At 37.9% G+C, this 25,487-nt stretch overlaps 1 long non-coding RNA gene across 1 annotated transcript in view; it reads left to right on the forward strand.

Annotated features, from left to right (window-relative positions):
* Positions 1 to 23,714, forward strand: part of LOC115943110 (uncharacterized) — a 72,930-nt gene extending 49,216 nt beyond the window's left edge. Inside the window, exons 2-6 of the long non-coding RNA XR_014143489.1 lie at positions 1,522 to 1,585; positions 2,801 to 2,825; positions 8,401 to 8,478; positions 11,429 to 11,580; positions 19,882 to 23,714. This is a non-coding gene — a long non-coding RNA (uncharacterized LOC115943110). The remainder of the gene's footprint in view (positions 1 to 1,521; positions 1,586 to 2,800; positions 2,826 to 8,400; positions 8,479 to 11,428; positions 11,581 to 19,881) is intronic.
* The last annotated feature ends 1,773 nt before the right edge of the window (positions 23,715 to 25,487 follow it).

The following is a 25,487-nucleotide window of genomic DNA, read 5'->3' on the forward strand; positions in this document are numbered from 1 at the left end:
GTTAATCACCATACATTACATCATTAGTTTTTGATGTAGTGTTCCATGATTCATTGTTTGTGCATAACACCCAGTGCTCCATGCAGAATGTGCCCTCTTTAATACCCATCACCAGGCTAACCCATCCTCCCACCCCCCTCCCCTCTAGAACCCTCAGTTTGTTTTTCAGAGTCCATCATCTCTCATGGTTCGTCTCCCCCTCCAATTTCCCCCCTTCATTCTTCCCCTCCTGCTATCTTCTTTTTTTTTTTCTTAACATATAATGTATTATTTGTTTCAGAGGTACAGATCTGTGTGTGCAAAACAATTCTTATGGATAGTATTTAATGATGAAATATTTTACAAAATAAAGTATTTTATAAGCATTGACTAAAAATAGGAATAAAATTTCAGCAGATTACAGTCAGTCATAATATAATAGAGGCAAACCAAATATTTCAGAGTTCTCATTTTTGGAACAAGGGAAAAAACATCAGGTATAAGAAATTGCTTGGATGTCTATCAAAAGAGTGCTGTTCCTATAATCTAGAATTTTAATATGCAAGCCTCACAGTAAGAAACAACTGACCTTGGGAAACTTGTTAAACTTGCAGATTCTTTGGCCCCAAAGCCAGAGACACTCAGACATACTGATTGAATGTCTTCAGTAAGGCCAAGGAATCTGTATTTCAGGAAGTGTGTCCCCTTCCCCCTTCTCCCTGCACTGAAGCTGGTGAGTTTAAGGCCATTGTTGAGAACTACCCATCCAGAGAAACACAAGTTGGCTGGGTTTCTGCTTCTCTGACAGAGGGAACATTTGGATAACTGAAAGAGGAGGAAGGTGGCCCAAGGGAAGAAATGTGATTGGTCATGAGAAAGAGTAGAGAGAGCTCAGTTTCCCGGGGCCAGAGAAAAGGATGGAGAAGGGTGGTGAATGAATCTTGAGAGACAAAGAGAAGATGTGGATATACCTTTAATGGTGTCCTATTTCATACTTGTCATGCCATTTAATGTAATGACGTAAAAGCCGGCATTCATAAAATAGGCTATCAATCAGACAGGCCCCTCTTATGTCTCATTTCTTACTATTCCCTTAGCTGACTCCTCTTGTCCTGCTAACTATTCCTTAAAACACAGTGTCTTCCTCTACTTCCTTCACATCTTTCCTTAAATGTCATCTTCTCAAGAGTCCTTTTCTGACCATGCTACCTAAAACCACGCTCACTGCCCAACCTCAGTGACACTCCCTTTTCTCTTCCTGTCTTAGTTTTCCCTTTATCATTTGTTACTGTGTTCATATTGTTCATTTTCTCTCCCCCGCCCCACTTGACTGTACACTCTATGATGGCAGGGATTTTGACCTGTTTTGTCTCCTGGTATATGCCCAGCATCTAGAATGGTACCTGGAAGACTGTAAGTAGTACTACACAGGATTAAAGAGGTTCCCTATTAAAAGGAAAAGGATTTTATTCAGAGCTAGAAGTAGAGAAAAAGTTTATTTTAAATATTTGATTTTTTAAAAATTCCTCTGTTTTCTTCTAGGAAAAAGAAAAAATAAGAAAGAATTGAAGTATGGGAATCTTTTCAAATGTTTCACTGCTTGAAGGTATATTTGTTTTCCATTCTTTCACAAAAATAAGCATGGGTAGTTACTGTTTAACTCTATCAAAAGCTAATAATTGTGTCACTTTGGCCTTGGGGAAATGAAAAACAGGAAACACTTTATTGAGGTGCATAGATTCATAAGTAATATTTTAAAAGGTTATCTGAAGGTTGTTTTTGAACAGAACTGTGTTAAGGTAAAATAAAAATATATATTTTTGAAAAGGCATTAAAAAAACTAGAAAGTTGGCCACTGATACTCTGTCTCTTAACAGACATGGCTAAACCTGAGTATTATTTTTTGAACAAAACCATTACAGAAATGAGCTTAAGCAATGGAAATTATTATTCTAATTAATAATGGCAAGATTACTGCACTTTATTGCAGAATGTGTTTCTTCCAAATGACCTGACATATGAAGATTGAGGATAGGAATGACCTCACCAATTCACCTGAAAAGGGAGAAAAGGCCTTGTCCACCTAAAATCTTTCCTTCACTCCTTCCCCAACTCTAGTTCCTTATAAAAGTCCACTTTTATTTGTATATCACACTGGACTCTCCTCCCATTAATAACATGAAAATACCTCTCAGTTATTTGCAGTGACACTGTAATGGCCTGGTGGCTTTTCAACTGCTTTACCTAGTGGACAGCTGAGTCCTGTTCAAGGGACATACCTCTGACATTGGGTACATGGAAGTACCAGGCCAGGTGCAGAAGTATGGTTGAAATGGAAATCCCAGGGGGAACAGGAAGTGGGAAATGTTTGTGACTTTCTGTTTCTGTACAGAAGACTAGTGAGTTTCAAAGTGACATACATTTCCATATATTTCCTGACATTTCATTCCTATCCCATTCCCATATCTTCAATATTCAAAATCTCTTCATCAGATAAGTTAACATTAATAAATAACCATCACATCCATACAGTGTCTCCAACAGGGTTCTTTATGTCCCTTTCAAAATAAGTCTCTCCCTCTGTCTTTCTCCCTCTCTTTGTTTCTTTCCCCCATAGCTCTCTGCCTCCTTCCCTGCTCTCTCTCTCTCACACACACACACACACACACGATACTTACTAAGAGTGTGTGTTTACTCTTATCTAACTTGTTAACTGTGCATGTACTCTGTGCCAAGCACTGGTGAGTAAAATACATATGTTATCTCATTTAACCATTAAACCAATCCTAGAAGGTGAATAATTTTATCTTCAATGTTACAGATATGGAAAACGAGCCACAGAGAGGGTAAGTAAATTTCCCAGTCACATTTATTAGTCAGAGAAGCTAAAACCAGAGCAGACCGACACCGAAATCTATACATTTAACCAACACATTCTATGTCCTCTCCTCAGCCTCCTGCCATATCCAACAAGTGAGTGTACTTGAAAAGTCTCTGACCTTTGTGGGTTGAATAAATGATAACATAAAATGAAATGCCTGGCAGATCTATTGCTTGTGGCCCTCAGAATGGATTTCTTTAGTGTAATTAATTTTTTTTTTTTGCTATTTATAAAACACCATGAAGTACTTTTAAAGACAAAAGAAGCAGACATTTTCCTGCAGTCTTATGTAATGATGAGCAATTTAGACCTAATCCTTTTAGCCCAGAGATGGCAGATTGACACTCTAAACAAAACTCATTGTGTTCTTTTGTGCTGCCATAATAAGGTATTTAAAGGATGAAATTCTGGCTGGCAGATGGATTTCTTGGCATCACTATACATCCATCACAGAAATTATTTTGTTTCAGAGGATTCAAGCAAGATACTTGACATTTCTCAGAAGATATTTCCACTTGTAAATATGATAACTTGTTAGGTGGTGGTGTTAGTGGACAATAACAAAGGTTTTTAAGGCTTGTGTCCTGTTTATAATTTTGTGTGATGTGTAAAAAGTGAATTTATTGAAACTCATTCTAACTCAGAGTCTAGGTATTTGGTCTTGGTATATAATATTCCTATAGCTCCCCTCATCCACACGTGGGATTTCTCTGTATCCCGTGGCACAATATATGGAAACACTCTACTATATACCCAAACTAACAGGGAATAGAGAACATTCAGCTGTATATCTTTGTGGCTGGAGTTGTTCCTGGAATTGAGTACCTGAAGAGCATCCATAATTCTCTCAGATCACTTCCTTTCCATATGTTACTTGAGGCTGCTACAGGTTATCATAATGCCACATATTCTTGGAGTACGGGAACTTGATTGTCATTAAAAAATTCAAATAAAAGCTCTGGTTATGTAGGAATCGCCCTTGGGCCTAGAATAATCAAAAAATGAAAAGGGCCAAGAGAAGAACATAAGGGTCAGCCTTTTGCTTTTAGACAAGTGACTGCTTATATCACATAGTGGTGTCTCCTCTTCTTAAAGATCTCAGGGGTGGAGCCCTCACATGGTGCCTCACTAGTGTTAGCATAAACACAGAACTTCTTTTCTTTTTCTACCAAAATTCATTATTTCAGCAAACCCTCAAGGAGTATCCCCTAGGTATCTGGTATTATCATAAAGGCTGGTGATACAAGAGAAAGCAAGACAGCAAGGCCCCTTGGGTGGCTTTTAAAAAATGGCTGCAAAGTTCTTAGATACTCCTCACATTGAGAGATGAGTATACATTCCCTTACTTTGAATGTGGGTGGGTTTGTAACTACTTTGATTATAGAGTAAGGAGAAATGATGCTATGTGATTTCTGAGACCAGGTCATAAAAAGGTGATACATCTTTTACCTTGCTCATGAGAACACTTATACTTGGGGTCCTGAGTTATCATTTAAGAAGTCCAACTACCCAAAGCTACGAAGGTGTGAGGAAGCCAAGCCATATGTATATGCCCCAGGTGACAATCAAGCTGAGCTCCCAGCTGACAGCTGGCTTCAACTGCCAGACATGAGAATGAGCGTTCTTGGACCTTCAGCCCGGTTGAGCCTTCATATGACCAATATAGTTCTGGACCACATTTGACAATGACTACATGGGTGGCTCCAGGTAGGATCTGCCCAGCTGAGCTCTTCTGAAAATTACTGTCAGAAAAAAATCATGAAAAAAACGAAATGAGTGTAAGTTTTATATGGATTTGCTATCTATCAAGAGTAACAGATTTTGTTACCTGGACATGGGTGTTACCAGGACCAGTGAGCCTCAAAATGGCCATCAGTGAAGGCTTGAAGGAGGGTGAGTGGAATGGTATTGGGGGCTAGAAGATAGAAGATCTTTGATATATAGTGATAGAAAGTTTGGGAAAACTGTCACCTGCAGAAATAGAGAAATGTATCTAGTGAACTAATTGATCTGGCTAGGGCTATTTCTACGCTAAATGTTGAAAGTGACAACTAATTTCTTTTAGCTGCATATCATAAGATAAAGAGATATGAGCTAAAGTAGAAACTACTCCATTTTTAAGAAGAATGTAGGACAAATAAAAATGGCCCTTGATTTGCTAGTTTCAAAATAAAATATTTCTCATCCCTATTTTCTCCCTGAAGAAGACTCTCAAAAGTAAGAAAGAGCCTCTGGGGAAAGATCAAATCCAGGGTGCTGTCAAGAAATGTCTTAGAATAAACATGAAGCAAAATGTGTGGCTGTAAAACCCTTTCTTTTTTTTTTTAAGATTTTATTTATTTATTTGACAGAATGAGAGAGCAGGAAAGCACTAGAAGTGGAAGCGGCAGAGGGAGAGGGAGAAGCAAGCCCCCCGCCGAGCCCCCGCCGAATATTTCAATTCTTAAGAATGGGTTTTACAGGGGCACCTGGGTGGCTCAGTCGTTAAGCGTCTGCCTTCAGCTCAGGTCATGATCCCCGAGTCCTGGGATCGAGCCCCACATCGGGCTCCCTGCTCGGCGGGGGGCTTGCTTCTCCCTCTCCCACTGCTTGTGTTCCCTCTCACTGTCTCTCTCTCTGTCAAATAAATAAATAAAATCTTAAAAAAAAAAATTGAAATATTTAAGGTGATTTCTCATAGACCTTTTCAAAAAGTCTACAGATCTTCAGGATATCCCTCCTAGGCCCTCTATTTTCAATTAACTCTTTCAATAGCTCTTCTAAGAATCTTAAAGGAATACGTCCCCCATAGCCTCACAAGGAACCCCAGGTAGAGATCCACTCTGAGGTCAACTTTCCAGTTTTTGTTTAGGGACACACTGTTCAAGATTGAATATTAGAAGCAAAAATCAAGGTATCAAATCATTATATAAGCCAAAATCATGCCAAGTTACAGGTGAGGGATTTTTTTAGAGGTTTACCTCAACAGACTCTAAAATATAACTTTTTTTTTCTAGCAGGAAGTGTGTACGTGGCCATTGGGCTTTTGCCTCTTACCAAGCTCTATTTGTTGAGTCCCTCAGATGTAGGACATCCACTCTTGAAGCAGGCGTCAGGCATACATTGGAATCCCCACTAGACGTGGCTAACCTGTTAACCATACACTAGATACATTCTCAGGCAGTCCAATTTCAGGGAATGACAGAAGGATTTTGAGTTTGAAGAGAGCATGCTGTGTTGCAGTAGTGGCAGGTTTCAGAGGCGGAGATGTGAAGATTAAAAGGAAGTTTACGGACTTGGCATTAGGAGGTACATATGATCTCAGTCCTGCCAGAGCTTCACATCTGTGACGAAACACTTGACAGCATCAAATAGTGCACTTGATAATGGGGAGAGTTGCTGGGACTCGCACATCCACTTCCCCACCATGCACCAACAGGAAGGAGAAGAGTTCTCTGGAAATGTGTTAATAATAGAGTCTTTTGCAATGAGCCGTATGACAAGGTGTTATTGAACAGTTTGGAAAACCGGATTCAGTTAAAGCATGTTATTACAAGAGCAACATACAGCAAGGCCTTATTAGAGAAGCTTTAGAGTTCATGGGAGATCTAAATTCTCCTTGTTAGCAAAGCTTTATTCAAGAAGAGGAGAAAGAGAGGTGACAGATGTTGTCTTTATGGAACCCAACCAAATAGCAGAGTTGAACTGGAAGCCTTAGTTGAGACTTGGGGAGTTGCAGTTGATGGTGCTGGTTTACCACCCTTCCTAGTAAGTCGGCTTCCCTGCAAGTAAGGTCCCACAAAATGGTTTCCAACCTCCACCCCTGGTCTGAAATTCAGAAAAAAAAAATGTGAAGCCTGGTGAGAGACTGTGTGCATTAATTTAGTTGTAGTGTATGACATCTGAGTTCAGAGAGAACAGCTAGGACCATCCAAGTACAAACTACCTTTAACTTAGAAGCTACCCATTTATATGGTACTTACTCAATGCATAAGGTTGCCAAAAAGGAAAGTATCTTCCTCCCATTTTTTGAAAAAAATTGGTTGTAGAAAAGATGTGTATTTTTTAGCAAACAACAGTTGCCATGGGAAACTTTCCTTAGCCATATAGAAATTAAGATCACAAAACAAGGAAGAACCAAGGAGATGAGTCGTCCCTGCAAGCAAAATTGCCCAATAGATATTCTGGCTCCTTCTTGTAGGAGGCAAGGATCATGCATGCAGGGGCTGAAAAGAAGAGAAGCTGATGCTTTTCCCTGTACGTACGAGTCCTTAACCTAGAAGTAAACCTTGATCCTGAGTGGAAAAGATGATAGAAGACACTAGTGAGAATTTTTTTTCAGGCCCATATTTTATAATGCTACAATCTGCTAGCTAGGGACAACTACATAGCCCCCAGAAGGCCACATGCCAGAGACATGTCGGCTGATGCAGGGAGACCCAGCTCGATTAGGCTGGGCCAGTGGCACTACTGTCATGGGTGACCAGCACTGTGGAGGTGAATGTGAGAAATTTTCCCAGTATCCCAGTGACAGGGCAGAGCCAGAAATAAATACCCCGAGTGCCAGTTCAAATCCTCAAAGAGAAAAAGTTGTTTGGGCTCAAAGGAGGAGTTCGAGGCTCGGACACTTCAAATAAATTCAGTCTTGTTTTCTTTCCCATAACTTAAGAAGATTTTTATGGAAGGTGAACAAGAGGCTGACTTTTCCCTCTCAGGGATGCCCTATAGGATGTTGCCGTGCACTACTTAGATGCCCTTGTTGGCTGGAATCTGGATGCTGATGGCTCACAGCTGCGTCCTCCTTCAGGCATTGTCCTTGGCTCACAGAAGCTGACCTCGCCCAAGGTTATGCCCTCTTCCTGTGACACAGCACACATCCAGTGTCTGGGCAATGCAGGATACAAGGGCTTATCCCCCTGGCCTTGATTCAGGACATATCTAAAGGGCCACTTCACCGTCAGAGATCCTCATGGGATTCACTGAGGCTGTGAGGCTGTTCTTGTGAGTACCTCACAGGTCAGCTTCTCTTTTCATGTGTCTTGGATTAGTACTAATTCCCTTAACAAATGAATTTAAATACTGGGTTCTAGCTTGATGTTAAAACACTTTACTAGATTCTGTGAAAATCAAAATTATGATCTGTTCTCTGCCTTCAAGGGGATTTTAACATACAGAAATGATAAATAACTACAAAATATAATACAAGGCTGTGTGGCCTGAGTATAAGGTGCCAAGGCATTCATTCATCAAAGCGTCAGCACCTACTGTGTGCTTTGTGCAGCAGTATGAAGATAGGTAAAATAGGCCCTGTTATTAAGGAATTCAGTGTGCTTGGGGGAGGGAAAATCTATTCTTGACAGGAGTTTCTTCACCGAGTCTCAATTTGTTTGTTTGTTTAAGTCCCCACTAATGTCCAAAAAGAATTTGAGTTGGATCATAAAAAGTAATTAAGTATTTCATGGAGGGTTGAGGTGTGATGGAGTGGGAGGAAAATTCCAGGTTGAAGTAATAACATGAAGGCAATAAATGGGAGACCAATTGCTCACAGTGGTTTCTGATAGGGTCTTCAAAGTGTAGCCGTTAAAAGAATGTTTACCCGGCAAATGGAATCTGAAGTTGGGAGAGGCCTGAAGACAAAGGTAAGGAATTATGGCTTTGTTTTGTATAAAGCATAAAGATTTTTTCTAGTTTATCTCCTATATTGATTTATAAATTCATTGTCTATCTCACAGTCTGGGTCACATCCTTTCCTTGTTTGTTGACAGTGATATCACAGTCCCTATTCTTCATATCCTCATTTTATGAATTTCACTTTCATTCACTTCCATTTGTCTTCATCCTTGGCCATGTTTGTCATCTCTCTTTAAGAAACCCCTTAGCTTTGGGGTAGTGTGATACACAAAAATAGACAACTGGTAGAGCCTTTGGACTCTTGCACACTGATAGCAGTGAACTGATAGCAGTAACACTAGTGCTGACCCCCCAATAGAGCACCAACCCTTGAGGGGACCTACTAGCCAAAGTTGATTACACTGTGTCCATTCCATCTTAGAAGGCAGAAATTTATTTTGAGTAAAGTTCTCTATGTGATTGCCTTTCCTGCCCACTGGGCTCATTGGCAGCACCATTATTCAAAGGGAAACAGAATGTTTAACCTGCCAACCTGTGATCCTAAATAAATTGCATTGGACCAAGCAAAGCACTTTACAGCAAATGAGATGTGACAATAGGCACCTAAAAATGAGATTCACCGGTCCTATCACATATCCTGTCACTTGATTCTGCTAGTCTGATGGAATGATGGAATGGCTTTTTGAAGGTACACCTAAGGTGGCAACTGGGAAATTATACTCTACAATGATATCTTAAATTCTCCAGGATGAAGAGCATTCCTTAAATCATCAACCATTATATATAATGCTGCGTTCCCTAAAAGGAAGAATACATGCATCTGGCAAGTAAGGGTTGCAAGGAGGAGGGACTTACCACTCCCAGTGACCCACTTGGGAAATCTATATTTCCTATCCCCACAACTCTAGGCTCTGTAGTTCTAACGGTTGTGATTCTCAGAGGGAGGATGCTTCTACAGGAGCTCCACTAAACTTTAGCTATGACTGCCCCATGGTTGCTTTAGGTTCTTTGTGCCAGGAATCTAGTAGGCCAAAAAAAAAAAAAAAAAGATCCACATCCTGGCAGGAGTAATTGTCTCTGATCATCAGGAGAAGGTAGGACTGCTGTTAATAATAGGCATAGACAAAAATACATTTGTTACCCAGGTGATCTGCTGGAGAAAGAGTAGGGTGGAAGGGGGCTCTTGGTATTCCCCATACCAATTTTTATAGTAAATAGACATGTGCAGAAGCCACATCCTGAGAAGGTCACAGCAGCTAGGGGTTCAGACCTCCTCCTCTGAGGAGAGCCTGAATCATCCCACCAAGTAAGTGAGGAGGACCAGCTGATATGATACTCAAAGGTGAGCAGAATTTAGTAGTTGGGTTAATAGATGAGGGAGACTATAAATATCAGATGCATCCTAGAGAAGAACTGCAGGGAACACTATAACTTGTCCCACTGTAGCTTTCCTAGGAAAGGATACCAATTACAATCCTGGAGTTGTTCCCCTATGGAGGCAATATACTATATGAAGCAAGTGGAACTGAGTGGTACAGGAATGGATTATACTGGATGCATTTGGACACTTCCCAGATTCCCCTTCAAAGTCAAAGCTTCATGATCTCAGATGTTGGTAGTGTTTGCTAATGACTTACAGTTGCATGCAACTCTGGGAATTGACCTCAGGCTGCCTTGCCCAAGTCTATGTACCTGTCCCTGGCTGCAGCTATATCCAATGATTAATTGTTGTGGGCAATGTTCCCCAATGTGGGACATCTTTGTAGGATCATCTCAGCCTTGAGAAATCTCTATGACATTGAGGCTACTGTTTCAACTGTATCTCATTTTAACTTCTCCCTCTGTCTGGTCTTGTCTCCCTTGCTCCTTCACAGATATTGATTCCAAAAGCACTCCCAGTAAACCTCCTGTATGCAAATCCTGGGGGAACTTTACCTACAACAGTGGGGTAAATTCATAAACCTAAGTTGCCTGGAAGGGGAGATCCTGAGGCCTTTTTGGGGGTTTTGTTTATATAATGCTGAGTGTAAGAGCTAGTTAAACTCCACATAAAATAAGAATTCAGAATTCACAGGGAGCAATTTCATAAAAAGGGAACAAAATGATAGAGTTAAAAAAAAAAGAAAAGAGGAAACCCGATGAACATGAGTGGGAAAGCGAGGGAAAGACTTCTTGTTGAAACCAGTGAAGGGACTGAGTTTTGCATCCAGGTTAATGAGAGGAGGTAGGCACATGTAGACATAGGAGTCACACAGGATCTATGCCCCCTCTGACAACCTGGGGACTTCTACGGGTCTTTGAAATTGGCACTTTGAAGGGCAGAAAAATCCATGGCAGATAAGTAATTACAAAATACATTTGGGGGATGCCTGGGTGGCTCAACTGGTTAAGCATCTGCCTTCAGCTCAGGTCAAAATCTCAGGGGTCCTGGGATTGGCCCGCGTCAGGCTCCCAGCTCAGTGGGAAGTCTTCTTGTCCCTCTGCCCCTCCCCCAGCGTGTACTCTCTCTCTCTCTCTCTCATAAATAAATAAGATCTTTAAAAACAAACAACAGGGCGCCTGGGTGGCTCAGTTGGTTAAGCGACTGCCTTCGGCTCAGGTCATGATCCTGGAGTCCCGGGATCGAGTCCCGCGTCGGGCTCCCTGCTCAGCAGGGAGTCTGCTTCTCCCTCTGACCCTTCCCCTCTCATGCTCTCTCTATCTCATTCTCTCTCTCAAATAAATAAAATCTTTAAAAAAAAAAAATAAAAACAAACAACAACAACAATAACAAAAACCCAAAGTACATTTGGTGTATCAAGTCATATTTTTCTTTAGTGTTGATTTTTTTTTTTACACTAGTATCTCTTCCTTCCTAAATGTATTATTTTCTATTTAATTATTTGCTGCTCATTGTGATTTATCAGCAGCTCTATTATAAACTATAGAGGTCATCTTTGACTTTGCTTTTTCTCAAAGGTTACATCAAATACACCTGGAAATTTCATTGGCTCTACATTTAAAATATATTCAGAATTTAGGAAGTTCTTCAGGCAAAAGGAATATGAGACCAACCATAAACTTGGATCTACATCAAGAAATGAAGAGCATTGGAAGTGGAATCAAGCAAGGTAACATAAAATTTTTCTTATTTTAATTGCTTCAAAAGATAACTGTCTAAAGCAAAGATGGTAATGTATTATATATTTATCATAGGTGTAAATATAAAATGTATGACAACAGCAGATGGAAGGGAGGAATTGGGTATATAGCATTTTAAGGTCCTTATACTACATATGAAGTGATATATTATTTTAAGGTAGATCCTGATTAATTAAATTGCATATTTAAAAACATACAACCGTTAAAAGTTGTTTAAAAGGTCATATACTCCTATATTAGAAGTAAACTAAAATTTAAAAAAATATTCCATGATTCAAAAGGAGGGAAAAAAGAGGACCAAAGAAACAAAGAACAGATAGAACATTAGAGAACAGTTAGCAAGATGATAGAGTTTGACCTAACCACAGACTAATATCATTAAATATAAATAGTATAAACACACTAAAAGGCTCAGATTGTCAAACTGGACAAGAAAACAAGACAAAACTATATGCTTCTTCTTCACTCAGAGGCAAAAAAATCAAGGGGAAAATAAATGTTTTATAATTTCATTTTGCTAATATTTAAGGGTAGATGTTATATTTGAAGTTTTGGTAAACTCCAAACTACTTGTTATAGAACATAACTACTCTAAAATATTCAGTGCCAAATCTTTTCTGTCTCTCGCTCTTTTTTTTTTTAACCAAGTAAATTTTATTCACAGGTGAGCCATAAGGTACAAACCTTTTTTTTCTCTTAATACTTGTTTATTTCTGTGATAAGCCCTTTAGAAGTCCACTTATTGCAATTTTCATATTTCTTCCCATTTCTCTACATGAGTTTGTAGATTTTTCTGGTTTTTAAGTACGGTGTTTTTGTGAGTAAACATGGGATTCATAAAGGGGGCTGGGGCTGGCTGTGTGTATGTCCACATGTCCTGGAAATTACATTTCAATGTATATATGTATAGTTAGTCACAGGGGGATCTACATTCATGTTTCAGTTTGAAAAAAGTTTGAAATCTTCATTGATTGTGTTTATAAGGCAATTTAGAGGTTAAGAATATGTGCCTTGGAATCAGACTCCCCGAGTGGGATTCCTAGCTCTGCCCCTCTTACTAGTTGTGCAATTTGAGCATATGACTAACCATTCTGAGCCTCTGTTTCCTGTATAAAACGGGGATGCTGATACTGACCTGGTTTGTTCTTTGTGTGTACAAGAAGAGATGATACATATACAAGGCTTAGCAGTGTATATAAAACTTAGTATTCAAACGACAATTATTATAATCATTAATATTTGTAAAATCCTATTTTTAAATAAGTTATGTAAAACTTGAAATAGTTTCCCTTTACAATGTTATCCATACTGGGTGAATTCCCAGACTCTATGAGATGGCATGCAGAAAGTCAATAAATACAAATAAATTACATTGTACAGCTGGATTAACTATATAAAACTGTCCTGTAGAAAGAACTGAACTCCTGTAGGAGAAAGAAAGGTCTGTGTTCATTCACTTATTCATTCACTGAACTAACAATTTGCAGCACCTTTGTTTTGCTAGATGTGTATCAGTGGTAATTTTCTTCAAGCAAAATAGACTCTGAGTTATGAAATCTTCTTGCACAGAAGCTCTATGAGTGAGACCAAGACATTGTCCTGCACAGGGCTCACCCTCTAACCTGTCAGGACCTCCTCACCTTCTGCCATTGGAAATAGTTCCATGACTTTAGCAAGGCCTATACTCAGGGTTATTTCTCAGATTCAGGCTGGTTAACCCTATTTGTTTCCTACCAACAATATTTTTACTACTACTAACTTTCTCCCTACCTCCATCTTGATCCACATAAGATAATTTAGTTTCAATTTCTCTCGAAAGTTAAATGTCCCCAAAGAAAAAGCTACATCTTTTTTATTAGCAGAATTAGGGTGTGAGGTGAGGGCTAATAATAAGAGAGATTACAACTCAAAATACTCCCTCTCCCCCAAAAACCTGCATAAATAAATTATACTTGTAGTATAAAGCAATCTAGGTCCTGAAGTTTACAGTTTTTCCTTGATTTTTAACTACAACTGCATTTGCGTTCTTGAAACTCCCCTGCTGTATAAATGACAGATTCCATTTTGTAAAGTTTGCCCGCAAATTGGTTTTAGTTGTTAAAATTAGTTGTTAAACTTACCAAAAGTTATTGACTTTGAGACAAGATTAGGTTTTGATTTCTTTAAAAGGGCCAAATTGGCAGTTTTTCATTGGCATCACTTTCCAGACAATAATAAACTCATACTATTTAAGTCTGCTTCAGAATCGGAATGCTATATAAAATATGTGTTTATCAGTGTGGGAAGGGATCTTGCTTATTCTGAGAGTGCAGAGCCAGTTGAAATGACACTAGAATGTTGTTGGGATGCCCATCAGCATTTCATGATCTCTCAGTCACCCTGTGTTTTTCTGTCTAAAGCATAGTATATTTTCATCTTTCAGATCTTGAAAATTTAACTTAGAATCACTTCACTGGCTCTGTGAAGAACTGAAATAAAAGTTGTATTCAGCCTTTCATTATGTTTCAATTAATTATGATCCTAGGAACAATTTGGGCATGAGAATTTCAACTGTCAAATTTGCCTTCTGGGATGCTTTTCTTCCACAAATTAGTGTTTCTCAAAAGCATCCCATAAAAATATGACCCTGACATTCTAGACAAACAAAGCATCTGCTTTTTCTTTCAACAGTTCTCTTTGAGCTAGGAGATACAATTTTACATCTATAATTACACAGCCAACTATATTTCAAAAACATTTGTAAAAACTGGCATTCTCTGTCCTGCAGATGACGAAACCCAGGCTCTGTTGTTGAAGAACATATACTTTGTGAATGATTTAAAAAAATTTTCACAGAAACTTGGCCAATGGCCTGATATGAGTGATGAATTTTTAGGCAGTTATTGAAATGTTTGCCTTTCAAAGCACTTCTTTGGAAAAGGAAACCATTCCCCTTGGAACCACCTATCAAACTTCTATTACCTGCTGCCACCGCTATCATTAATAACATGTGAACAGAACTTCATCTCTATATAACAACTGGAAAATCAACAGCTATTCATTCACCAGATGTTTTTTGAATATCTGTGTGTGCAAAGCTCTGTACTTTGTTTCATATAGGTGGAAAATATGAGACCCGACTTCCTCAAGGGGTTTGTAAGTAAATAAGGGAAAAGAGACATTGATGTAAGTAATTATGTCCTAAGGAAGAAAGGTCCCCTTGAAGATCCATTTTATTTTAATGTAGAAAATAGAAGTATAACCCGAGGTAATGTTTAAGAGACTCACATAAGAAGAATCCTTGGTCTTCTTCACTGTCATTTCACTGGGTCCCTTTCCCATCTCCTGCACTTCTCCTTAGTCCCCTGCACCTCCTGCAAATGAGTACAAGCACAGACCCTTAAGATGTACTCTTCTCACGGTATATGCTTCAGAATTTACACACAGCTACCTTTGCCGAGGCTTTTTCCATACTAAGCATAAAATAAATTCTACAGCTCAAATACAAATCTTGTGCCTTGTTTCTCTCAAAGTGTTGCATATATTTGGTGTCATTTAATCTTAACAGCAGGGCATCCATAGAGATTGATTTATTAAAAGAATCTGCTGAGATGTACACAGGCTGTTATCCAATAGTTCACATATCCTGTTAGTTATGAGACTGGCATTAGAAGCTGGTTTTCCAAAAGCTCTGCCCAAAGAAATTCTCTATTAGGCTTTACTGGTAGTTTATAACAATGATTATTAGTCCCTAGTTATCCAGAACAGCTAACCTTACCATAGAAATGGGCCCTCTCCAGTCTTCCAGGGATCATAAAAACCAAAATGAGCAGAGTTTAGAGCTACACGGTATCAGGAGACAGTCACTGCTTCACATGCTGACTTCTAGCTACCCCACCTTGAATAATGATTAGATGCCCTCAGGACCCTCTTCCTACCCATCAACTGGGAACACAGAGCTGATATTGGAGAATGGTGTGTACAGTTTGGATCCATAATCCTAGATTCCAGTTCTACTTTTCTGAAATCTTTTTTTTTTTGGGGGGGGTCCCACGGATTATACCACTTTCCCCAAGTAGTTAACTGACAAAGTGTACTTTTGCTTTTAACTCTGAGCCCCACCCCCTTTTCAAATCTCCTCTTTCTTTTCTTTTTTTCCATGTTCAGATGTCCCATTATTTCCTCCTCCTGATGCTTCACCATACTATAGGCATTTATAAAACAGCCTGGGGCAAGGGAGTGGTGCTGACACAGAAAGACTATTAAATACTCTAGCACAAGTGCTCTTTCAGACTTTATTTACTTTTCACATCCTATGTTCACTTCTGACTGTGAAGGGCAACCATGTCCTTGGTATACCAATCAACCAAAAACAATACATCAAAGCTCTACTCATGTTCCAGGAACTGTCTAGCACATCATCTCTTTATGTGTAGAGAAAACATCTATTGAATCTCTTCCTACAACTTTAACATTTAGACATCCTTCTCCCTTGAAATGTTGCTCTGATTTTTGTAGTGTTATACTTTTCAATATAGAAATATCTACCTAAGAAAAAAATGGAAAACATTAATTTAAAGCAGGCTTGCATTTTCACAAAATATAAGTATTCATAAAATACCCAAGCTATTAGCTATGTTGATATCTTTCATGGACTTATACAACAATGTTTTCTTCAAAGTATCCTGAAGAACAGTAGTAGTAAACAAGATCTCAAATTCTCAATTAAGCATTAAATGAATGTTCAAAGTAAGAACTGGTGCTAGGATATTTGTTTTTTAAAAAAAAAGTCCAAGTCCCAGAAAATTATGTTGATAATACCAAAGCATTCATAATAAAAAAAAATCTTATTCAACTTATTTTCACTAAGGAAAAAAAACCCAGATAACAAATAGAATAAGCAATAGCATCATGCCTCATTTACCTCCAAAGTTAAAATTGTCGATGACTCCCTATGAGCTAGTAATTTATTTCCAAGTCAAGTCTGTTCTTGTTGGAGACTTCATTACACTGGATGATTCTTCATTGCACTGAATCCAGATGTTTTCCAAAATTCTACATCAAACAGCAAAATGAAAGCCAAAATTGAGAAAAGCTGGGTTTGGTTCTTATAATTTTCACTCAGTTTTTTCAGGCTAATTTTGTTTTTAATTAAGTAAGGGTAGATTCTTCTAATGACAATGTTGGTAATGACTTCTCCAAGAGAAAAATGAAGCTGTTTGATGTATTGGGAATGGGTCTAAGTTCTCTAAGTCCTTTAGTTCTTATTCTTTTGAAACATTGTTTCTAATGAATTGAGTTATTTCGCATTGAAGACTCAGGTCCTATTGTAACATAAATGCCATTGGCAGTTATCTGTGAAATGTTTTGAAGAATAGAGTTGGCCAGTGTCTCTTCAGGATTCCAAAAAGCCAAACTCAAGATTTCCCACATCCTTAAATGCCACTCTTCTACCACCTCTCACATTTGGCTCACTAAACTTTCTGCCAAGATTCACTGAGGAAGTTAGAGAAAAGAAGGGTGAGGAACAAAGAAAATGTCACTGAAAACGTAGGTGTTTCGGCATAGACCAGTCCTTTTCTGTCATTTTACAAAGAATGTGCTAATGATATTTCTACTATCAATACTTCCTTAGGTGCAATATTATAATGATCTATAGGGCAAGAATGGGATTTATGGGGTTCTATTAATTCAGTCCTCAGTACCATACCAACAATGGCACTTAATCCATGCTTTTAGGTAATCCTTTCTATAACTCAGTGGAGCCAAACATCATGGATTAGGAGAGTAACAAGCAAATTCCATTTTTTTTTTTACATAAATAAAAATTGAATTCCAGAGTTTTGGATGAGACATGGCCTCACACAGGTTCCAAGTCTCCCATTTTAAGATGCCCCCATCTTAAAGCCACATGTGCTGAAAAATATTTTTGCCTGAACTTTTGGTAACTGCTTACACACAACTCGTACAACCCCTCCATCAGTGGAGTGTGCTGTTGTCTCACTGCTCTCTCCTTCTTTGACCATTCTCCCTCTTCTCTTTGATTCATTATTGTGTTTAGAGAATGCTGTTAGTAATCCTAATGCGGTCTATGTTTTTGAGCTCTTAATAGTCTTACACATACAACATAATAATGACACAGTGTTCTACCTGGGTTGTGTGGGCTTGATCTCCAGAGCTAGATGGGAAGTGCTTGAACGGCAGAGCCTATGTCTTACCGTTTTATCATCCCCTCAGTGCTCCCCATTGTTGGACACACAGGGAGACAAATAATGTCTTCCAAGTTTCCCAGATCCTGCAGAACTCCAGACCTCTCTAGCATGATGCCCTCCTGTGTTCTGCCACTGTAGAGATCTTACCCCTGAAACGTTCTTTCCTCACTCCTGTTTCCTTGCTACATGGTGAAATACCCTGTCCTGAGTCTCCAGTTTGATATGTAATTTTTCTAACAATAATGATTTATGATTATGTCTTATTTATTTATTTTTTTTTACCAGCAGCCGACTAAAGATAAGGCCCAGCCTCTTTAAACTGATGATGAACAAAGATCATGGCAAATCAGTATTCAAAAATCTGGAGACATGTGGGGTTTTGAAATCCCTAAAATTACATAAAATAGATGGCTAAGTACTCCAGCTGGGCATCAGGATAGGTTTAGTCCCCACATCCTGGTCATTCAGCATGTTGCTTGTTCTAGTTGTTTCCTTTTGGCTTCAGGGGAAGCTGTTATATAGCAAATGTTGATCACGAATGAAAAAGGTCGTGCTGATTTTCAAAAGTATAAAGTACACTGTAGAAAAGAAAAAGAACAGGTGAAATGTTGTTTTAAAAAAATGGAGCCTACTATGTTTGACAGACTTACAGATAGAAAACAGAACTCTGGAACTAGCACAGGAGACATAGGGAAAAGGGCCTCAGTGTTTTTAAAGAGCTAATGAACTAAGCAAATCGAAAAGAGAAATAACTAGAAGTGAGTTGACAATAATGGCAAAAACTTGAATTTTTTAGAAACATTGTATCTCAAGCATTAGTCACACTATGCATTGATCTTAACCTCATGATCAAAAACATGATGTCAAGTGTGTGAGTAGTAAAGCAGGGCAAGTTAGAGTGAGGGAAATAAATTGTGAAAGTTGATTATCTTCTTATAATTACAGTGAGGCAACAATTTTGTATTTATAGTGAAAGTACAGTCTTTAAGGGTCTCTGGAAGAAGACTGATTGATTAAAAATTTCTTTTAATGTTGAATTAGACAAGTGTATTTCTTAAAAATTTTTACATTTCATCCAAGAGAATAGAGTTTGAATCCAGGCTGTTTGTGAATAGCTTATGGAAGGGGTAGGACTGATTTGTGATTTGCAATTATTGGCCTTTTGAATTATTTATGGTTTTGTGAAATGTTGAGTGTCTTAATTTTAATATTTGATCTCACCATATGCATTTCCTTGGTAAACTAAAGATTTATGGCAGTATAATTAGGATTTCATTAAACAGGATCACTAGTCATCAGATTTTAGTCCATTATGGTCCATTAGATCTTACTAGCTGCATAAACTTGGGTAAGTTACTTTTCTATGCATAATTTTCTCATCAGTAAAGTTACTAATAGTTTCTATCCCATAGGATTTTCGTAAGGATTCAATAAAAGAAAACATGTAAAATACTAAGTATGGATCAGCTATAAAGCAAGTATTTGATTAATATTATTTTTTATTCCAGTGGTAATATGGGTACCAAATCTTAAGCCATGACTTGTAGAAAATGTCTTAAGGAAAATTTCAAAATCCAGCAATTAGTACTAGGGAGCCATTACTTCCAGAGATTCTATCTGTGACATATACATACTTTGAGCCTTTAACAAAAAGCAGTAGTGGATTTTCATAGATAAAAATATACATATTAAAATGTTGATTGATTGTCATTAGGGAATTTTTAAGCTTTATAATATTTTGCTTGTAATGTATTTCTGGGCAAATTAGTTCTTTATATGTATCAGAGCTTACCATGGTTTTGGCCACTTTTCTCTTAACATAATACTTTAATGATCTGATGTCTTTGATCACCAGATCTATTGTTTCTTTCATACTAATTTTAACATGTTCACCAAATAAGTTGGTAAGTTAATAAGTTCACCAAATAAAATTCTTAATTCTTCCTCTTAACATTATTTTCAACATTAATTATAAGTTAAATATGTAGAAAATATGATGTTGGGGTGGAAGGGATTGGTAGAATGAAGAGGTAAAAAGAACATTAGACTGAGTTTTTTGTTTTTGTTTTTTTACGACAGCTCCATGCCCCATGTGGAGCCCAGCACGGGGCTTGAACTCACAACCCTGAGATCAAGACCTGAGCTGAGACCAAGAATCAGATACTTAACCAACTGAGCCACCCAGGTGCCCCTAAACTGAGTTTTTACAGATTTGGATTCTAGTCTTGGTTTTGCCCATGAATAAATCATGTGCATTTGGCATATATAATTATATAATGACATTAATGACCAAACTTTATTCAGTCTTTAGTCTTTATGTGCCAGATACTCTTCTAGGCTCTTTATGTTTATTTGCTTTACTCAGTTCTTACAGAAATCCATTGTCAAGAACTGTGAAGGGTCTGAGATTTTACCCTTCTTGGAAGCTAATATGTTAACCTGCTACAATTACATGGATGTTGGCGGAAGATGTGAGACTCCTGAGTCACAGATGAAGGTCTTTATTACCCACATAAACATTAATAGCCAGAATATCAGCATTTGCATCAGTTCTCTGAGGTCCAGGCAATGCCTACACACACAGAGGGTCATAGTGCAGGAGAAGAATCCTGAAATAAGGGAACCCAAATCTTTTATAATGGGAAGGAAGCACACCTGCAGAGGAAGACATCTTTATTTTGCTGGATAGTAAGCAAACTTGCTCTTTGCCCTGAGCCCTATGAACCTTCAAGGCTGTCATCTATACAGTTTTGAAATGGTAGTCTAGAACAAAGGTAGTCAGTGTGTCTGTTTAAAAGATAGACAGAATCACGGGAAACCTATGGAGAATTGTCTACCAATACCTCTGAGTAGATACTATAAAAACTGATTTCACCGATGCAGAAACAAAAGATCTGAGAGGCTAAGTAATTTGCCCAAGGCTTGTGTGATTGTCAGACCCAGACAACTGATTCCAAGAGCCTGGGATCTTCACTAGTGTAATCACTAATATTCTCTGGAATGCCAACATTATTATTCAAATATATAACAACATGTAAACGTTAAGTTCTAGGTGCCATCGTCCCTGTACCTCAACTTCCTCATCTATAAGTGGGCACGGGGCCAGGGCAGAGAGGGCTGAGTGAAAGGCTCTTTTGGAGTTCCTTTCAAATTTAATAAGCTATGATTCTAAGATTTGCCTCTTACAATGAAGAGAGCATGTGTAAGTGAATGTGATGCAGACTAGAAACACCAAAAGGAAAATAAGAGCATCTATTTCATTGTCAGTGTACATTTTAAAATTTTTTATCAGGACCTTTGCATTCCTTAATTAAGTTTTATGAGATTCTTGAGAAAAATGAGTGTTAAATTACTACTTATGGTATTTTGGGCCTTTCTAATTATAGTTCATGGCTAGAGTAAGCAGATACTTTATTTTCCAACTACCCCTATCATAAAACTTCCTTTTTCTATAATATGAGTAAGAATATTATCTAAGGATAAAATGAGGGCAGTCTTCAAGCTGCTCATGCCTGGCATGATACCAGGGAAGCATGTCCTGGATAGAGCATTACCAAAGAAGGGAAGGAAAAGCAAAGAAACTGTAATAACATTAGTGAGATAGTCAGGCTATGAGTCTTCTTCACATCCAGAGGAGCTCAAGAGATGTGTTCTTGAGTTGGAATCTGGCTTTAAAACTATATTTAGATATGGACTGACACTCTAACCCAGAACATAATATCAGACACTTTATCTTATCATCATTGTGGGTCATATGCTGCCTGTTTCCTGGAGCCTTTTGAAACCTCATTTTCTTGCCAGAGAAATGCAATAGCAGCCCTCCTCCTCTTTTACAAGTTGATGTAATGAAAGGAGTCTCTTTTTGAGCCTCCTCTTCTTTCATTCTACCCACTTTCTCCAGGGTGTCTCATCTACTCTCCGAGCTTCAAAGGCCATTTGTATGCTAATGAACCCCAAATCTCTAAATATGGTTCAAAATGCTCTCTGAGCTCCTGACCTACACAATCAACTTTGTGTTTGACATCTCTACTTGAATATATCAAGGATATTTCAAACTCAACTTATCCAAAAGGGAATGCACTATCACCACCCTGCAAAGCCACTTTTTAAATATTCTCTATACATGCATTTAAGGGCATTACTATCCAGTCAGGTTTCTAAGCCAAAACCTAGGCATCTTTTACTTCACTGCCCATATCCAGTTAATCACCAAATCCTGTTAATACTCCTTCCTAAATTTCTCCATTTGCACTAACAACATCTTTGTAGAAATTGCTGTTAATTTTGATCCTGACCATTGTATAATTCTCTAATTGGTCTCTTGTAGCCTGAATTACCTATATAAAATGTATATCTGATCATGTTAGCCTTCTGCATAAAACCTCTCAATGACTTCCCAACTACCTACTAGATAAAGTTTGAATTCCTAATATAATATACAAAGCCTCTATAATTTGGCCTCCCCTCACCTCTCCAGAATATTGATTATCTTTGTTCTAGACATAATAGTCTATTATTAAGATCTTTGGGGGTCCTAAGCATTTCAGTGGCTACTTGGGTAAGAAGTAGATCTAGGTTTTCTTCAGCTGAGGGGAAAGTGAGTAAGAAGAAGAAAACTGGGTCATACGCTTTCTTTTTTCTTCTATACCACTTCCCACAAACTATGTTGTTTTTGTGAACCAATGATAAGTAACTGTGAACTGCCTGAGAGGAACCTTGGGCCTTTCGTGCCAGCAACAATAAAATACGTAAATGATTGTGAAGTTATATCAAGAGATAAGGAGTTCTGACGCCTCCCTTTACCCTATTAACAAAGCAACATGATTATAATTAGAGTGAGCATACCTCCAGATTTGCTCAGGATAGTCTTCGTTTGGCCGGCTATCCTGAGCTAATTTTAATAGTGACCCCTTCACTCTGAAAAAAAATGTCCTTGGGGTATAAAGTATATTACATGGTTATCTTAAATATAAGGGACAGTTAGCATAATGCCAATTATGGGTTTTCTTTCTTTCTTTTTTTTGAGAGTTTACTAATGTGCCCGCTGTGATGACTTTTTCATTTGCAATCTAACATTTTTTTACAATAAAACCAGTAGGTAGACAATATCACTCTTATAAAAGAGAGGAAATTTATGGTATAGAAATATTAAGGCATTGCCCTAGGCCACACAACAAATACATGACAGCCACAATTTAAACCCTTTCTGGGCAACTGGAAAACCCTTCTCTTTCATTTACATTATGTGCAGGTTCAAAGTTGAGCCTTAAAAACACACTCCCACCTTACCCCATAAATAAATAAAACACACAGACAGAAGCAGCAAGCACTCCAAAGTGATTAGATGCAAGATAGTCTAGTTTACTTCTGGGTAATGAGGTGTGACTGACTTAACCACAGACTTGAATGGATTATAAATTCTAGCACAGCTTCATTGTCCTGAATATGTTTTCAGACGACTGTATACACATGCTGGGGGCTCCCTTGAATAAGAAAAAACTACAGCAGGAGAACTTTCACTACGTGCTTCTCACTCGCTCTGTGGCGCTGGAAACAGAACGGAACTCCTCCCCTGCGTGCTGCCCACTGCTACCAGTCTTTCCCACACCCCAGATATGAAGAAAGATAATAAGGCCCTCAAATAGAAGTTTCCTGATTGTGAGTCATGGCTTACTCAGCCTTTGTTACAGAGAACCTGGAAGCCTTTGAAATTCACTGTTGATTTTGGCTGTCTTAACTCCCTGTGCTGTTATCAAGAAACAAGTTACACGACTAATTTGCTTGAGAAATTGCCTCTGTAATGAGTATATTAAGAACAGCCTATGCTAAAGGGGCTAGTGTTTAATATATGGTGTTTAAGCTTGTATTTATGAATATGTACTCATTTCCTTGAACAGTGCTTCACAGCTTATAGTTCCTAATAAATATCTGTTATATTGAATTAAATAAAAATACCAATAAGGCTAACATTATTATGGGGGTATTTAATATAAGTACAAGCCAGGCATTATATTAAGAGCTTTATGGATATTATCTCTTCTCCCTTCCTCCCTCCCTCTCTCTCTCATAGATATACTATGTGTATTTTTTATACATAATGTCTTATGCATAATAAACACCTAAATATACAATTAAATTTAAAACAAATTTCATATGAAAACAACCACATACATCAGCATATCTCTCTTAACTTTAGTTACTGCTTTTGATATACTTCTGATACTTCAGAGAGGTAATTTTTAAAACAAATGAGTAATGTGTATTATATAGTTATCAAGAAAAATGCCTCATTATATTCACTTAAATTAGACAATATGTATTATTATATAATACTGAAGTATAAATACTGTATAATCCTTATCTGCAAAACATAGATAATAATGTTACCTAATTATTAGGGTTGCAAGCAGGTAAAATTAGATAATGCATGTGAAATACAGTTTTTGGCATATCTCACCTATAGATTAATGACTCCCTCTTCATAACTACAATGAGTCTTTGGATATAGACAGCAACCGATTTTATTTGGGAAAAATCTCATTCAGTATCATGTGTTAAAGGCACTGTTTAGAAATATATACACTTGTGCTTTAATTGTAAATCTTGTTATATTGTTATTAATATATAAACTTAAAATATTAGCTTTAAAGTTGACCTGGGAAGGCAAAATTTTATAGTCTACAATTTTCCAAAGATAGATTCTGAAGATTTTTCTTGAAAGAAAACTTTTCTTTGTCTTTTTTTTATGTGCTTTGAACCAAAACAATAGAAAAGAAGGTAAAATAGCAAAGTTCTTTTCCTCCATCTAAAGACTACAATTCTTGCTGTTCCAGGGTAGTTCTTGAATGATGTTAGAGGTAGGCCATGCTTCTTGACTGTGACTGGTTCAGGAACACAGGCCTAAGCCAATCAGCAAACAGTGCTCCTTCCCCAGTAGAATTTGTTCAGAAATAAAGAGGTGATCTAACTTAGGTTAAGACCCAATGAAATTTTCTGTAGGCTTTGGTAAAGGAATTTCCTCGTTCTTACAAAAAATGCTGAAAGAGTGGGCTTCTTTTTTCTTGGATATTTTTACACACAGATTAAAGGATTAAAATGGCTGTCATCATCTTGCTACTGTTTGAAGATTAGGTAGAGACACAGAGGAGATGAACACCTAAGAAAGATGCAGAGAAATTGAGTTGGAGAGATTGGGTTAAGCCAACCTAACACCTGAATCTTGACTTCTACAGCCTGTGCTGTAGAATTTTCTCAGAATGTGATCTCAGCCCAGGAACAGCAGCCTCACCTGGGAACTTATTAGAAATGCAAATTCTAGAGCCCCATGTCAGCCCCTGGAATCAGAAACTTGGAGTGGGGCTCAGCAATCTGTGTTTCAAGAAGCCCCTCAGGTGATTTCCAATGCAGGCTAAAGTTTAAGACTATTGGTTTAAGCCAGTTTGAATGACATTTTCTGTTACTTGTAGGCAAAAATAGATTGAACCTAACATGTAGACTTGTAAATATACACCAATCATACACTTATTGAAAAAGATTGCTTGGAAGTATACTCAAGTTGATTAATGATGAGTTAAAAAAAATTCAAAAAGGGAAGTCATGATATAATAGGAATGGAAGATTGTCTTCTCTGAGGCTAATAGTAAAACTCAAAGGCTTTCGACCCAGACTGGCTGGGTCTATATCGC

Source organism: Leptonychotes weddellii, chromosome 3 (genome assembly GCF_054177405.1).
Source record: "Leptonychotes weddellii isolate Sample4059 chromosome 3, ASM5417740v2, whole genome shotgun sequence".
Taxonomy (NCBI): Eukaryota; Metazoa; Chordata; class Mammalia; order Carnivora; family Phocidae; genus Leptonychotes; species Leptonychotes weddellii.